The sequence below is a fragment of the Argopecten irradians genome, chromosome 4 (genome assembly GCF_041381155.1).
Source record: "Argopecten irradians isolate NY chromosome 4, Ai_NY, whole genome shotgun sequence".
Lineage (NCBI taxonomy): Eukaryota > Metazoa > Mollusca > Bivalvia > Pectinida > Pectinidae > Argopecten > Argopecten irradians.
Genome location: NC_091137.1, coordinates 44,043,803 through 44,060,890, shown reverse-complemented (window position 1 = coordinate 44,060,890; position 17,088 = coordinate 44,043,803). Strand labels below are relative to the sequence as shown.

General features: G+C 36.9%; 1 protein-coding gene and 2 pseudogenes across 1 annotated transcript in view; all 3 read right to left on the bottom strand.

Moving 5' to 3' along the window:
- The window catches only part of LOC138321790 (probable E3 ubiquitin-protein ligase MID2), a 54,037-nt gene that overhangs the window by 27,920 nt on the left and 9,029 nt on the right, over positions 1 to 17,088 (bottom strand).
- LOC138321793 (E3 ubiquitin-protein ligase TRIM56-like) lies at positions 318 to 2,884 on the bottom strand (annotated as a pseudogene).
- LOC138321787 (probable E3 ubiquitin-protein ligase MID2) lies at positions 11,751 to 16,559 on the bottom strand (annotated as a pseudogene).

Here is a 17,088-nt window from a genome sequence, read left to right as displayed (position 1 = left end):
ATTTGTCAGTTATATATTATTCTTAAGTTAATAAGATATGATTTTAAGATATATCGGTTATTGAATTCTGACTAAAAGCTAAATGTTTAGTAATAAGCTTTACAACTGAGTTACATTGTACATCAATGACATATCAAAGCAAAAGTCAAAGATCACAGTTCCCTGTAAGGAAAGTACGGTATGAATATTCACCAACACCTTATGGATTAGGTGTTTACCAAGCATTGTTGAGCTGAAATAATTTTATAGATTTAAAGTTGTATGGTCTGTGACTTGTTACATTTTTGGCATAGAAAAGGTATTTTAAGTGTTCTACACTTTTTAAACTTTCAATATTTACCGACTTTTGTAAAGTTCGTATTCGCAAAGTTATTAAACAATTAAATTGAAATATTAATTTTTAACGTGTACACGTTTGAAATAGCTCGGAAGTATCCGAACTGTTCCGATCTATTCCTATCTGTACGGGTATTGCCAATATTGACCAGGTGATACGGCTCAGGAAGTTCCTATCTATACTAGTATCGCCGATGTCGGTCACGTGATGCAACTCAGTTTTCCGATATTACCCGTAAGTTTGAAATATGGCGTTGACTGAGACGTTTCTTTCAAACTGTGTGATATTTTATGCGACATTTACCGCTATATCAACAGTATTTTGTGCTTTTATGGATCTGAACCATCATGTATAAAGCATTCATATTCACACATTGTGCGTTTTATGTGAGTTTGAGATGGTGAAAATTACAAGAAATACAATTTTAACAGTGAATCATCACTTGTGAATATAATAAAGTAAAGTAATAAAACTCCCAGTTATGTAAGTGTAACAAAAATGGAAAAATGTCAACATAATAGATGTTCTAGCAAAGTGATCAAGTTAACTGATATAAGTGAATATAATTGCAGAGTCTGTCTGAAAGATTTGTCACAACAACCTTATCACACACACACAGATATAGCTCCTGGATTGTTGATACCGTCCGCTGTCGTTAACAGTTCCCTGACGTTTGTCCCGTCCCCAGACATCTGTACCACGTTGTGTGATTCACGTCCACAGACATAGACGTTACCCTCTCCGTCCACGTCCACTCCATACGGCCACCTTACTACACCGACCTTCAACACGTCTTTGTGTAGATTGTCAGTAGACAGACTTCCGACGGCCGTACTACCAGGGGTGTGGTTGTAGTAAGGAATGAAAAGAGTCCCGTCACGGTGATCTTGGGATAAAAAGTATATGATGTTAGGACCTTTGTGTAGAATCTGAGTCTTACCGTCCTTTGTTACCCGGTACACTTCAGTATCTGAACACACAACGAACTCTCCATTTCTGTACGTTATACCGTGACATTGTTTCCCAATGATTATTACATTCGATAATGTAAGTTTATCGGGTGTAACTGTCACCACATGTATACTATTACCTATTGCTGCTGCAACTGTCGTGTTGTCTACCAAACACAAATCACGAGGTTTTCCATTCACCTTCAACTCATCAACAACATCTCCGTCAGTGTTAATTAATTTCAGCTTCCGATTGCTATAATCTCCTACAACAACCAAACCGTCAGAAGTGATAACAACTCCACAAGCACTACAATCGGACCGATCTGATTCCATTTTTATGTTCACTTTTCTTACCTCCTTTAGTTCACATTCGGATAAATGTTTGGTTAGGCCTGGAACATCTGTGAGTTGTCTCTGTTGCTTCTGGACGACAATTTTTTACCAAAGTTCAGGATTGTCCCATCAAATTCTGCTTCGTGTTTAAGACTGACAGCAGAGTTCGTCATCCTCATCTCTTTTACTAAATCTTTCCAAGCATCCAGCTCTGTTTGTCCTCTCTGGTACAATATAATCGTACCAATGTGGTTGTTTTGCTGCTGGGCTGTCACGGTCGATTCCATTGTGTTCTGCATAGCGACCTTCAGCCGTTCACACTTTTGACTTGCCGCCTTGAAATTTCCACTCTCCTCCTTGTACTTAGCTATCAAATCATCTTTGATTTCCTTCTTCATTTCCCTCATTCGTTGGATGAACCGTTCCTCCATATCGTCGATACTTTGTAATGCCGACTCTTTGTCGTCTGCGATGCTCTGTAAGTATTGATGGAAGTTCTTTACCAACGATTCCAGGGAGTCAGCAGCCTCTTTCATATAGGTCGTCCTTTCCACTAATTTTGAGTCTTTATCCAGTGTCTCACAGTAATCCTCAGTGGTTGTCACATCGTCACATTTCCTGTGACAAACAGTGACACATTTGCTGCAACCGAAAACATTGTGGTCAACGCAGTAGTAAGCCATCTTTTTCCTGTGCTTGTCACATCTTTTTGAATTTGTTTCCGTTCGTGGTAGAAAGTACGTAGACGTTCTAATGTCAATAGCGTCACAGTTGAAGTGTACGATATCATGGTGATTTAGTTTACATGACTTGCAAAGCAAACATTTATTAGTCTTACACCAGAACTGAGCTGAAACCTTTTTGTCTTTAGTTTCACAAGACATGCAGTAGTGAACGTCTGTTGAACTACTCTTCATTTGGATCAGCTCCATGGCAACTTTGTCTATAGGAAACTGTCCAGCCCATTTCTCCTTATTCTCAGTCTTATCAACAGGGTAAGTAAGCGTTCTACACACCGGACAGGTAAAGGTAGTCGCCGTGTCCCTCCTCCCGACACCTCACTGATGATGTAAGTATTCAGACATTCCTGACAAAGAGAATGGTGACATGGTAGACATTTTGGCTGATGAAGCTGTTCCAGACAGATCGGACACTCCAGGAGGTGTGAGTCCGTCTGGGTACCGTCTTTCGGGACCGATTCCTGATTGGGGCCACCTTCTGCCATGACGTTATCAGTCCCTGATCAGGTATCCTAAAAGGAATAAATGATTTTTTTCAATTACAATTTAAATTATTTTGGACTGGTAGTTGTGTTATTGTGATTTGAACTCGTGTCATATAAAACCCTCTACTAAAAGATAATTTCTTTTCAGATCATTTACATACTCCTCCCTTAAACTATTTCAATTTTAATTCAATACGTTATCCTCTGATATAGTTGTCAATTTACATAGCATTTTGTGCAAAATGGGATATGTCTCATTGCCTTTTTATTTAAAATTTCAAGAATAAATAACTGAATGATATTACATTTACACTAATTGCTAAAATCAGTATTCATACTAATTTGAATTTTTAAATATCAGAGGGATCAAATTTGTGCATTATTCTAAATATCACACGATATGTAAAAAAATGTTGAATATAATGGCAACACAAAGAAGAAACAACTTTAAAAAATGAATGACCTCTATGATATTCTGTCCGAGAAATTTATAATATCGGTTGGGGTGGGTGCAGTTTTGATTGAGTTTTTATAGAGTGGAGCTGTATTACCAATGATGATGGTTAGATAATTGTATGAATAGTTCCAGAGTCATCCATTTGAACAACAAAACTTCATAATAGCAACACATTCAGGTCCATAATTTTTCTTCAATTTTAAATATATTTGTGTAGTATATATTTGAGCCAAAGAGTACAAAACCAAAGCATCTGCATATTTGAACCGATACTTGTATATGTGTATGCGTTCCATGTGTCATTATAACGGTGTTCATTTGAGCAAACTTTTTTTTTTTCTTTTATTGTAAATGTTGAAGAAATTCTTATTAAGGAAAACAAATATTTATAGACTACAAACGGAATTCAGACACAATAAACATCAGTACAATTCCTATTTGTCTCCCAACAGCCGAACAACTGCAACAAATACTATTTTATATGTAAATGTGCAATTTCACACATAAGTATATCAAACTTTAAGAGGACTCAATGAGCAATGGTGAATGGTAGTCATTTGGTGGGTAAGATTTTTACAATAAATCGGACCATGAGAGGAACTAATATATATTCAAGATATATAACATAAAAACATCCTAGAATGTCAATCAACAATTCCAATTTAGTACACTTTTATAGAACGTTGTATAAAGTGCTACATTAAAGTATAATCATAAAACATCTTAAACCGTTTATCCATTAAGAACATTCCATTGGGTTCATTTTAACGCCTACAATGTTGAATTTATACAATTGATCATATAAAACAAAAAAACAAATCACCGACCGATATACTGTAGAAATTGTAGGCCCTACCCTGTTAATATTAGCACTTATCGTCAGTATTGGCTCCCAAATTTAAGAATCATGTCAGAAGTATAGATCGGTGCAGACATTTTTAATTGTAGGCGGTTTTATATCATCCCACTTTTCGTTTGCATATATCTATCACAGCACATAACTATCCACCACGATATCAGGACCTATTTATTGGACATACAGTAAATGTAGTTTTTGTAGTTTACTCACAAGTCTGATATCGTAGTTTACATCATGATACGTTTGAAAATTTGTATCATAAAATTAGAGCATAACTTAACCGTAAATAGTGTCAAAACTTCTACTTCATGTTCAGGTGTTTATAGCGTGCATGTCTCGATCGGCGACCTCTGAGTGATAATTCGGCAATCCTCGGACAATTTCGGTAATCATTAATCGGAAATTCATATCTTGTGTCCGACAAAACCCGGACGGAGTCTAAAAATTAAGAAGGTTGGGACACATTTTATTTATTGGATAGAGGGATAAAAACACATGCATACTAGTGGAAACACTATTAAAGATAAAAAACCATGTGTATTGTAAGCATATTCATACAATTCCAATGATCCCATTATACTAAAGCGATTCAATGCTGATTTGGGGGACTGAACGATCCTTGCAATTAATCACAAAATTATCACGTCGAACAAGTAATCAAGATCGCTTGACTTCTTACTTATGTAGCGTATTTTTGCTAGTTTATCGATAGTTTAAAATTGTAAGCATTTTTGTAAAGTATAGTACACAATTACCCGTTTCTAGTTAATAAACTCGTGTGTTAGGCAATCTCGGTAATGTTAAATTACTTTTCACTTTCGATTTACGTTATACGTATATACACTAAAGGTTGGACACATTTTGTAAATTTGTCTGTTTTTCTATTGTTAATTTCAATCTCCACATCGTCTTAATGTTATATCATTGGGAAAGCTGCTTTTTTTGTACTCAACGTACACAACATTATAAATACCGACCACTACCGACAAAAACATGATATTAAGATATGCCTGCCAATACCGTATTATTATGACAGGATGTCCCGCCTTGGGTTGTTCCTGAGTTGATCAAATCGATAATACTCGGTAAATTCCGGTAAATATGTCTACAAGCTTCGTCCGATACCCATCCGGTAACTCCTTGAGGAAAAGAAATTGACATAGATATTCTTCGCGATAAAAACCCGATGAGTTCAGAAGCGTCGACTACCTGTATCAAATTACGTTCGGTAAACTTCGGTTCGAATTCCATTTTGAAACCCCTTCATGTGATATAATACTAGTACATCAAATGTAGTTTCATTTCACTCATATCAAAGTTGCTAATTTAGTAGAAGATATGGAGAAGTTCAAAAAAGAGAGATGAAGAAAGCTTCCTTAGATGGATATACGATGAGTAAATTGAATACTGTTATAACCTTTATACACATGCACTTCACCTGGGCCGTTTTCCGATTAAACGGTTTGACTGGTTTGACCATCTTGTTCGTTTTACGAATTTAAAGACGAACCTGAAGTGAGTTTATATTGTTTTCATGACGAAGCCTAAATTAACTGCAGATACTTTAAAATAAATGACTTTAACTAAACAGTCGAACCGGTTATTCCGAATACAAGATGAAAAAAGGCCCTGGGTGTTACACCATTGGGGAACGTTCGGCACTGTTCCGATTCTCGGTTTGTCGAAAAATCCACAGTTTCCCGATTGGGTTGTTACCACGGAAAATCTGTGGTTTGCTGGGACATTTTTAACGCGTATATTATACCATTAAAGAAAGTTTGTACGATAAAACATAGATCAGTGTTTTTACTGGATACCTGATTTGATTGTATACCTGGCTAATACAATGAATAATATTTATTAAAAATGGCGGCTATCACACACTCTTACTTAATTTTTATGATTGTTTTATTGACCATCAATTCATATTTTTACTTGTTCTTACAACCACACCACAAGATTTTCCAGTAAATTATTTTGTAATCTAAATTGAAACCATGATAATCATATCATATACTTTATCAAAACTAAATTTAATTGAAAAAAAACCGCCTGTGGTTACACTTGTATGACGGGTAATATTAATCTTGGAAGGTTATGGTGCTAAGATTTTGTATGGAAGGTCGCATCGATTTATCCTAAATAAAATAGTGATTCATAACTGAAGTGGCTCTCTTCCTGCAATGAAGATGTTTTCTTTATGAATTTAAATAACAAAGCAGAGTGAACCTCCCTTTGAACTACCATCCACTGCTTACAATAACAAACTCATTATAAATACTGATCTACGGTGCTTTTAACATGGGTATAAAGACAGCCAAAATTTTGTAGGAAATATTTCACAACGTACTCTTCATCCTTGGTTTCCATTCCGATAGGAGGATAACAATTTGGTACCTACTGTTATAAGCATTGGGAATATCACCACAAATTATCTATAAAGGGTGGTGGCTTTCTTTGTCTTTTTATATATTTTTCATTTTGTGGGTAATAAAAATGAATGTTTTACATTTCTACAACAATCCATCGAGTTATTCCACTCTCATGCCATTATATAAATGGTGCTTGATGGATAAATACTCTTGCGGGTAGAGATATCCGATTGTTTACGTCATTATTTTGTGATCGCAATTCACGTCTTTTTCTCCGAAAAACGTATGACGTTACGCGCGAAAACAAATGTATCGTCACTATCCTAGTTGCGCATAATTCGGGAATAGGGTGGTAAATCTTTCTTCTATCTTAAACATGATATACATTTTTTAACCCGCCTTTGATATATAGCAATTGAGCCTCACCACTCTTTTTTGTTATTATTTATTGTACTGTGTGTTTTCACATTAAATCATTGGAAATGTTTCGAAGTATCAGTATTTATCCTAGAGGTCAACGGCTATTGAACTATCAGATATAACTTGTTTACAAGTGAGTGTTTTGTATTTTTGTTAAAACTAGATCTACTGCCGGATAAACTCGTGACTTAATCCGTCAATACGAAATGCTTTAATAGTCGAATAAGATGACGAGAATTTTGTTCCATTGCTGACGGAAACTTTTATAACTTGAGCCGAAACTTGAACCCTTAGGTGAATGTTAACGTCATTCATTCCCGCTAAAAAGTGGAGTCACATTCACCGGAATGACGTCATTTTTTACGATATCGAAAATCTCGCTTGGCGGGTGTCGTCTTTTTCTTGGCTCATGGCAAATGTATATTATTGAAAAATAATTTCTTTGATGGGTATTTATTGTTTTAGAATATTTTTCATATTGTTTCAGTGATACTAGACACTGGATATAATTTCTGGTACTCGGTGTTGAATGCGCTTATCTATTCCCAACGACAGTAAGAAGTCTACACACTCATTCAGCTTTAGTTAATGAAAACTTTCCTCGCATCAATGAAGCGTCTGGGCCTTCGGACGAAAACTAGTAATTAACTCGCAATTTGCCAGCAGGAGTAAAGGTTGGAACATTTTATTCGTTAATTCGTTATTTCGAATAACGAATAACTGTCTAACTTTACTTCTGGCCGGGTAAAGTTTAATTAGACGGATTATTCGTTATCAAAAAGCGTCACCCTGTTTTGACGGAATGCACCCAAATTAAATAAAGTCTTTATTTTTTGTTTAATTCCTTTGAAATTTTTCGGAGTTTTTCCAGTAAATATTAAAACACAGACCTTTCTAAATCATTTGAGGGTTTTTATTGTCTTTGATTAAATTATTTTACTGATACAATATCTTCAATTGCGTTAACTTTTATTTAACTTTTTAACTTCACATGTATAAGAAGAAAAAATAATAAGAGTTAGACAGTTATATAATTTATTTGGATCAATAATACTAAACTAGGTGGAAAGCGCGCTGAGGACTTCGGGTCGGAATCTGGATCTCTGGTCAATAATAACATCCTATATAACATTGATCAGCCGTATACGGTTACAGGCACGCGGTAAGACGTGCATCTCATCGTGCACGAACATTTTGAAGGTGGCTGCAAATTCTCAGTGGCTGCCCCCATAGAACAATTCCATAGCAATCTTATTCAGATTTTGAAAGCGGAACGGGCCCCTGAGCATCAAGGTCGGAAAACTCGGATCTCCGGGTTCAAATTTACACATCTTATATTACGATTATCAGCCGTATACGGTCCCAGGCAGTGGGAAGAGCGTGCTCATGCACGGCTTTTGAAGGATTTGCTGCAAAATTCAGTGCTTCCCATGGAATATTCCATAGCAATCTTTATTCAGATTGAAAGCAGAACGAAGCCCTGAGCACTAGGTAGTTAGAGTGGATCGCCCGGCGTCAAATAACCCATCTTACATACATGTACATTATCAGCCGTATACGGTCCCAGGCTGTGGGAAGACGTGCTCGTGCAAGCCCGACTTTTGAAGGTGGCTGCCATCTACAGTGGTTCCCATGGAACATTCCGATAGCAATCTAATTAGGATTGAAAGAGGAAACGAACTTCATCACTTGGTGGGAGAGTGGATCCCCCTTAACCCAAAACCCCAATCTTATATTACATTATCAGCCGTATACGGTCCCCAGGCAGTGGGAAGACATGCTCGTGCACTGATTTTTGAAGTGGCTGCCATCTCAGTGGTTCCCATCGAACATTCGCATAGCAATCTACTTAGTATTGAAACAGGAACGAACCTTCAGCACCTCTGGTGGGAGAGTGGATCCCCCAACCCAAAAAACCCCATCTTATATACATTATCAGCCGTATACGGTCCCAGGCAGTGGGAATGACATGCTAGGCACGACTTTTGAAGGTGGCTGACATCACTCAGGTGGTTCCCATGAAACATTCCATTAGCAATCTAATTAGGATTGAAAAAAAGTCAACGAACCTTCAGCACACTGGGTGGAGAGTGGATCCCCCAACCCAAAACCCCATCTTATATACATTATCAGCCCTATTACGGTCCCAGGCAGTGGGAAGAACGTGCACTGGTGCACAACTTTTGAAGGTGGCTGCCATCTTGGTGGTTCCCATGGAACATTCCAAAGCAATCTTAATTAGTTATTGAAACAGGAACAAACCTTCAGCACTAGGGTGGGGAAGTGGGATCTCCCCAACCAAAAACCCCATCTTATATACATTATCAGCCGTATAACGTGTCCCAGGCAGTGAGAAGACTTGCTCGTGCAGGAACAATTTGACCGGTGGCTGCCATCTCAATTGGTTCCCATGGAACATTTCCATAGCAAATCTAAATTAGGATTGAAAGAGGAAACGAACCTTCAGCACTGGGTGGGAGAGAGATCTGAACCCAAAACAACCCCATCTTTATATACATAATCAGCAGTATACACGGTCCCCAGGCAGTGGGAAGACGTGCTCGTGCACGACTTTTGAAGGTGGCTTTTCATCTCAATGGTTCCCATGGAACATTCCATAGCAATGTAATTAGGATTGAAAGAGGAACGAACCTACAGCACTGGGTGGAGAGTGGATCCCCCTACCAAAAACCCATCTTACTATACATTATCAGCCCGTATTACGGTTCCTACCAGGCATGGGAAGACCGTGCTCCGTGCACGACTTTTGAAGGTGGCTGCCATCATCAGTGGTTCCCATGGAGACAATCCATCAGCAATCTAATTAGGGGTTGAAACAGGAACGAACCTTCAAGCAATGGGTGGGGAGAGTGAACACCCTGCAACCCAAACCCACATCTTATATACATCTATCAGCCTCTATAGAACGGTCCAGGCAGTGAGATAGACGTGCTTCGTTGCACTCAGACTTTTGAAGGTGGTCTGCCATCTCATTTTGGTTCCCATGGAACATTCCATAGCAATCTATTTAGGATTTGCAAACTTGGAACTCGAAACCTTCAGCGACTGGTTGGGGAGAGTGGATCCCCCAACCCAAAAACCCCATACCCTTATATACTATTATCAGTGCGTATAACGTGTTCAGCCTATGCAGTGGGAAAAGTCGTGCTTCGTGCACGACTTTTGACGGTTGGCTGCCATCTCAGTGGTTCCATGTTGAAACATGTCCATATCATTCTAATTAGTGATTGAAAGAGGAACGGAACCTTCAGCACTGTCGGGGAGAGTGGATCCCCCAACCCAAAACCCCAATCGTGTATACACATATATCTAGCCGGTAAACTGGTCCGCAGGCGAAGTGTGGAAGGACGGATGCTCGTGCAAGCACACAACTCGAGGGTTTTTTAGATTTGGAATTTATTTTACACTTGTAAAAAAAATCTTAAAGCTACGGCTACGAAAGACACTCGCTAAAGCTCGTGTATTTTTGGTATATTTTAGAAATAAATCGTTCTTCGTGTATAAATAAATTGCACATCCATCACAACTCGTTGTAAAACCTATTCTCGCATATTCCGCCTGATGTTCATTCAGATTTCCATGGATGTGTCCGGTAGGAAATCTATGGTGACGTCATAACAGAAACAATAAAGTGACGTCAGGAATAATGACGTGACGTCAGGAATCCAATATGGTGGGGCAAAATGGCTGTCTCCTCTGATTTTTGTATCACAATTCGGCATTGAAATCCTTCGAAATGTATGTTGTTATAGTTATGTGTTCAAAAGTATTTTGACTTCGTTTTCATTGCATATGACATTTTATGAAACGAGTATTTGAAGTGTTTATTTTTGCTAGTTTTGATGAGTTTCATAAAAATTGATATGACACTCATGTAAGATCTTAAATGAAAGGAAAGTGTTAATTATGTCATGACACAACTTCACAACTTCATTTTTTATTAAATAACCACATAGAAACAAGTCACACAAGTCGGAGTTGGTAAATTTGGAATTTATTTTACACTTGTAAAATTTTTCTCAAAGCTACAAAGGCACTCGCTGAAGCTCGTGTATTTTGGTAATTTCACAATTTTCCTACTAATTTTCACAAGTAACTCGTTCGTGTAAAATAAATTCCATACCCAACAACAACTCGTTGTAAAACATATATATCGCTTAATCCGACGGATGTTCAGTGCCTTTGCATATGTCACTAGTGTAATATAACCTAGAGCGATTTCCATTTGGTATTCAGAAATCCATCCTCACCATTTTTATGAAATGTTTATATCAAGCTTTAAAAATGTTTTTGAGTTCCTTATATGCTATCAGTATCAATCCTATCTGGGGTCTGAGGATATTGAGACATCAATAGTTGTTTTATGTGTATGTTCTTATTACAACTAATATTCGTGTAAAAAATAAAAACAATTACTATTACTCTAAATACATATAATGGTGTTTACTGCAATTCTATCTGACCTCTGACCTTATGTATACCAGATGTATTTGTTTATCTATTTTTCTCCGTTATATTTGACATCCACTAATGTAATGAAGATGATAACTGTGATAATGTGTGTGTTTGCTTCTATTAAACGCTGATATCACTGCTGATAATATTTATAGCGTAGTGATTCACGACGCATCCATCGTATTTGTAATTAGTCTATCGATTCTTTGTTGGTGAAACATTGGTTATGTATTGTGAATGAAAAATAATTTCTCGTTATCACTCAAGAAAATTAAAAATTTGGTAATTACTAAAAAAAAAACCTACAATACACGAAAATATTCAAATCATATTTTTATTCATTGTTACATATTACAAATTCCTTACAAGTCAATAAAAATAATTTGGATATTGATCGGCTGTTTATATAGACAGGTTAATAAGATTCAATGATTTTTTTACCTGGAAAACAACACATGTTTCTATGACGATATTTCTAATAATAAAAGAAACATACACAAGTTTCATGCCACCGAATTATTCTTAAATCTAGTTACACTACTCGTACACATCTAATCCTATATATGGCTTATAATAATTTAAACAAATTGTGCCCGATCCCAATGTATATTTGATACAAATAAAATATGTTTAAATCAAACCTATGTATGATTCATTCTATCACCAAATGTTCTTTGTCGACAAAAAGGAGTTACTTCCCTTTGGAGGTAAAAAGACTCAGCATTCATTTAGTTCTGAAATATCTCGATATATTGTACAAACTTGATTATAAAAAGATATTGCGTAATATGAAACCGATAAAAAAGTAAACACTAATAATGGAATAAAACATCTGACGCAAATCATAGACAAATTTTAAGCAAGTGACTTAAATGACAAATAAAATGACAATGACATCCCTAAATTTCCCCCATCGCCCGGAACAAGGTATAATGTTACAGGAAGGACCGGACATCTTCAATATTATAGCACTATGTTCTAACACTACATGCCCACATTTTACGTTTATAATAAAGTAGCATCATAAATTAGAATTAATGTGATATAACAGTTAAACATTGGCCTAATACTATATAAATCGTCAGTTATACTGCAAACCAACTTTCTTTCGCGGATATCAAATTTCGCGATTTCCATTCCAAAACAAGTTTGCGAAGATAATTATTCGCTGATTTAACAATTCAATGATAATTCCTATCAATATAGATAATGTAGGCTTAAACCCTAACCCTCAGATCGCGAAATCCGCAAAGTAAAGTAAATCGCACGCGAATGAAAGAAGGTTTTTCAGTAAATAAATGTACTGGTGAGCTATATCAGTGACATCAAAGTAAATAAGTTCTCTGTAAGGAAAGTGCAAACCTTCAGCAAAAGTACAGAATAATAACATGATGAAGTAGGTGTTTTCAAGGCATTGTTAAATATATCTATAATAAAGTGAGAGTGATGTACTGTTTATATAAGAATAATTAAATATGGAACATGGTGTGAGAGCCCTTCTGCGAAAAGGAAATATATTGGTATTTACATGATTTATTGAATAAATCATTTCTTTGGATCTAACAAGAATGTTGAACTTGATGAAATAATGAACAGTTTTCCTAGGTGTCCTTAAACTGATATGTAACTACAAAGGAACAAAGTCATCATAAAAATTGTGTAATCAAACTGATGAAATAAGCTGAAATAAGCTAATATAATTGCAATGTTCGGATGAAATGTTTGTCACAACAATCTTATCACCACATACAGATATAGCTCGTGGACTGTGCATACCGTCCGCTGTCGTTAACACTTCCCTGACGTTTGTCTCGTCCCCAGACATCTGTACCACGTTGTCTGATCCATATCCACAGACATAGACGTTACCCTCCCCGTCCACGTCCACTCCATACGGGTAACTTATATTTACTATACCGACCTTTAACACGTCCTTGTGTAGATTGTCAGTGGACAGACTACCGATGACCGTACTGTCCGGTGTGCAGGTAAAGTATGGGAAGAAGAGATTCCCGGTACGGTGTTTATGCGATAACGCGTATATAGTGTTAGGACCTCTGTGTAGTATCTGTGTCTCACCGTCTTTTGTTACCCGGTACACTTCTTTACCTGAACTCACGATGAACTCTCCATTTCTGTACGTTATACCGTGACATTGTTTCCCAATGTTTATTACATTCGATAATGTAAGTTTATCGGGTGTAACTGTCACCACATGTATACTATTACCTATTGCAGCTGCAACTGTCGTGTTGTCTACCAAACACAAATCCAAAGGCCGTCCAATCACCTTTAACTCATACACAACATCTCCGTCAGTGTTGATTAATTTCAACTTCTGATTGTAACAATCTCCTACAACAATACTACCGTCAGGGGTGAAAACAACTCCGCAAGCTGCACAATCGGACCGATCTGATTCCATTTTTATGTTCACTTTTCTTACCTCCTTTAGTTTACATTCGGATAAAGGTTTGGTTAGGCCTGGAACATCTGTGAGTTGTCTCTGTTTGCTTCTGGACGACAATTTTACCAAAGTTCAGGATTGTCCCATCAAATTCTGCTTCGTGTTTAAGACTGACAGCAGCAGTTCGTCATCCTCATCTCTTTTACTAAATCTTTCCAAGCATCCAGCTCTGTTTGTCCTCTCTGGTACAATATAATCGTACCAATGTGGTTGTTTTGCTGCTGGGCTGTCACGGTCGATTCCATTGTGTTCTGCATAGCGACCTTCAGCCGTTCACAGACTTTTGACTTGCCGCCTTTAGATATCCACTCTCCTCCTTGTACTTAGCTATCAAATCATCTGTGATTTCCTTCTTCATTTCCCTCATTCGTTGGATGAACCGTTCCTCCATATCGTCGATACTTTGTAATGCCGACTCCTTGTCGTCTGCGATGCTCTGTAAGTATTTATGGAAGTTCTTTACCAACGATTCCAGGGAGTCAGCAGCCTCTTTCATATAGGTCGTCCTTTCCACTAGTTTTGAGTCTTTATCCAGTGTCTCACAGTAATCCTCAGTGGTTGTCACATCGTCACATTTCCTGTGACCAACAGTGACACATTTGCTGCAACCGAAAACATTGTGGTCAACGCAGTAGTAAGCAATCTTTTTCCTGTGCTTGTCACATCTTTTTGAATTTGTTTCCGTTCTTGGTAGAAAGTACGTAGAAGTTCTAATGTCAATAGCGTCACAGTTGAAGTGTACGATATCATGGTGATTTAGTTTACAGGACTCGCAAAGCAAACATTTATTAGTTTTACACCAGAACTGAGCTGGAACCTTTTTGTCTTTAGTTTTTTCACAAGACATGCAGTAGTGACTGTCTGTAGAACTACTCTTCATGTGTACCAGCTCCATGACAACTTTGTCTATAGGAAACTGTCCAGCCCATTTCTCTTTATCCTCAGTCTTATCAACAGGGTAAGTAAGCGTTCTACACACCGGACAGGTAAAGGTAGTCGCCGTGTCCCTCCTCCCCGACACCTCACTGATGATGTAAGTATTCAGACATTCCTGACAAAGAGAATGGTGACATGGTAGACATTTTGGCTGATGAAGCTGTTCCAGACAGATCGGACACTCCAGGAGGTGTGAGTCCGTCTGGGTACCGTCTTTCGGGACCGATTCCTGATTGGGGCCACCTTCTGCCATGACGTTATCAGTCCCTGATCAGGTATCCTAAAAGGAATAAATGATTTTTATGCGTAGCGGATTCTCATAAAAGTTTGCAAACAAAATTTATTTCATAACCCGAAGAAGTTAAAAATAGTTACATCAATGCCTATAATTATTTTTTCAGACTACTTGATAACATAAAATACGTTTAAACGTACAATTCCATTAATTTTCCAATGGAATATGTTTTTTCAAATCAATACGCAACGTCGACGTCTCTATTGTGACGTCATGATTACATCGGATTTTCGCGCCATTCTTGGATTCGGTTTTCATATTATATGAAGAAATAGAATCTGCCAATCAGAGAGTTGGATTTAGCATGAAAACAAATAAAAATTAATTATAGAACCATAAATCCCTCAAGAAGGCAGTTTAATGCTTATATTTCCGTTTTCTGTTATCTCTTTTAATCCAACTCTGTATTGTACACTGTTATCGCTATTGCCAAATCAAATTCCCCGCTGTCCCCGTCACTGGAGCCCCTATTTATGACATTATAAGCAGCCCCAATGACATTCGGGTTAAAAATAAGTTCTTAGATTTAAACATCAAATCATCGGTACATTTCCAACTTTTTAATCAATTTGTAAGTATTTTTGCGAATAAATATAGCATTGCGTCATTACGTCATGACGAAGGCCAGAACGACGTCACGAAACATGTTCTTCATATCACTACACCAACGGGAGTTATGGAAGAATTATGAGCTCATAAATTCTCCCTTTTTTGCTAAGGTTATAATAGTGTCAGTCCGGAACAAATGGAACAATAATCATATAACATACATTATCGTAGGCTTTTTATCAACATGCCATTGAGTAAACTAGTATAAACGTGTTCAATTGATGCATACAGTTTAATAATTACCATATTGAACAGTTTATCATGTACATATAAATGTAGAATGATCAATTATTTCATGCTTACGCAAAATATAAAATACAAGCATTGAACATCCAACCAATCAACCAATAACATAGTGATTGTAGGTAGGCCTACCCGATAATATAAACTCTCACCGTCAGTATTGTAGTGGCAAAAAATATAAACGTATGTCAGAATATAGAACGGTGTGCCTTGTAATTTTAGGCCTATGTATCTACCCGATACATATAAGTGCTGTGTATTACATCTACTTTCGGTTTGCATATATCTAACACAGCAACAATATCACCACAATAACCGACCTATTACAGGATATACATTTAAATGTACGTTTTTTTGTATTTAACACAAATTCTGTATCGAGTTTACGTAAAAATAAATTTGACTATATCTATCATAAAATATAACGTAACTTACCGTCAATATTATCAAAACTTAAACTTCATGTCAGTTGATTATAGCGTGTCTGTCTAGATCGGCGACCTTTGAGTGATATTCGGCAATCCTCGGTATATCCGGGTAAGCATAAGTCGACAACTATAACTTGCGTTCGGCAAACATAGAAGAGATTCTGAAAAAAAGAAAGTTGGGACATTTATTTATTGAATGGTGGGTATCAATATATGTATAAAGTAGAACACTATAAAGATAAAAAAGTACAGCTTTAAATGTATATTGTAAGCATGTTCAGACATATATTGATCCATTAAGTTAAAGTGACCAGGCATGGGGCTGAACGAACCTTGGAATCATTTACAAATGTTATCACGTGAACAAAATAACAGAACCGCTGAACATCTTATCATGTCGCTTATTTTGCTAGTTTATGATAATTTGTATTGTAAGCATTCGTGTAAATTATACGGAAATACCCGTTCTAGTAAAATAACCTCGTATGGTAGGCCTTCTTGGTAGTGTTAAATTTTTTTTCACTTTTCACGATTTACGTATAGTCAACATAACCCACGCCTTCCTCTTTACACTAAAGGTTGGACATAATTCTTTAAAATATGTCTGTTACTATTATTAATTCACACTCCCACATCCTATCAATGTTTTGAATCTGTCCGTACACAGAGTATATAGCA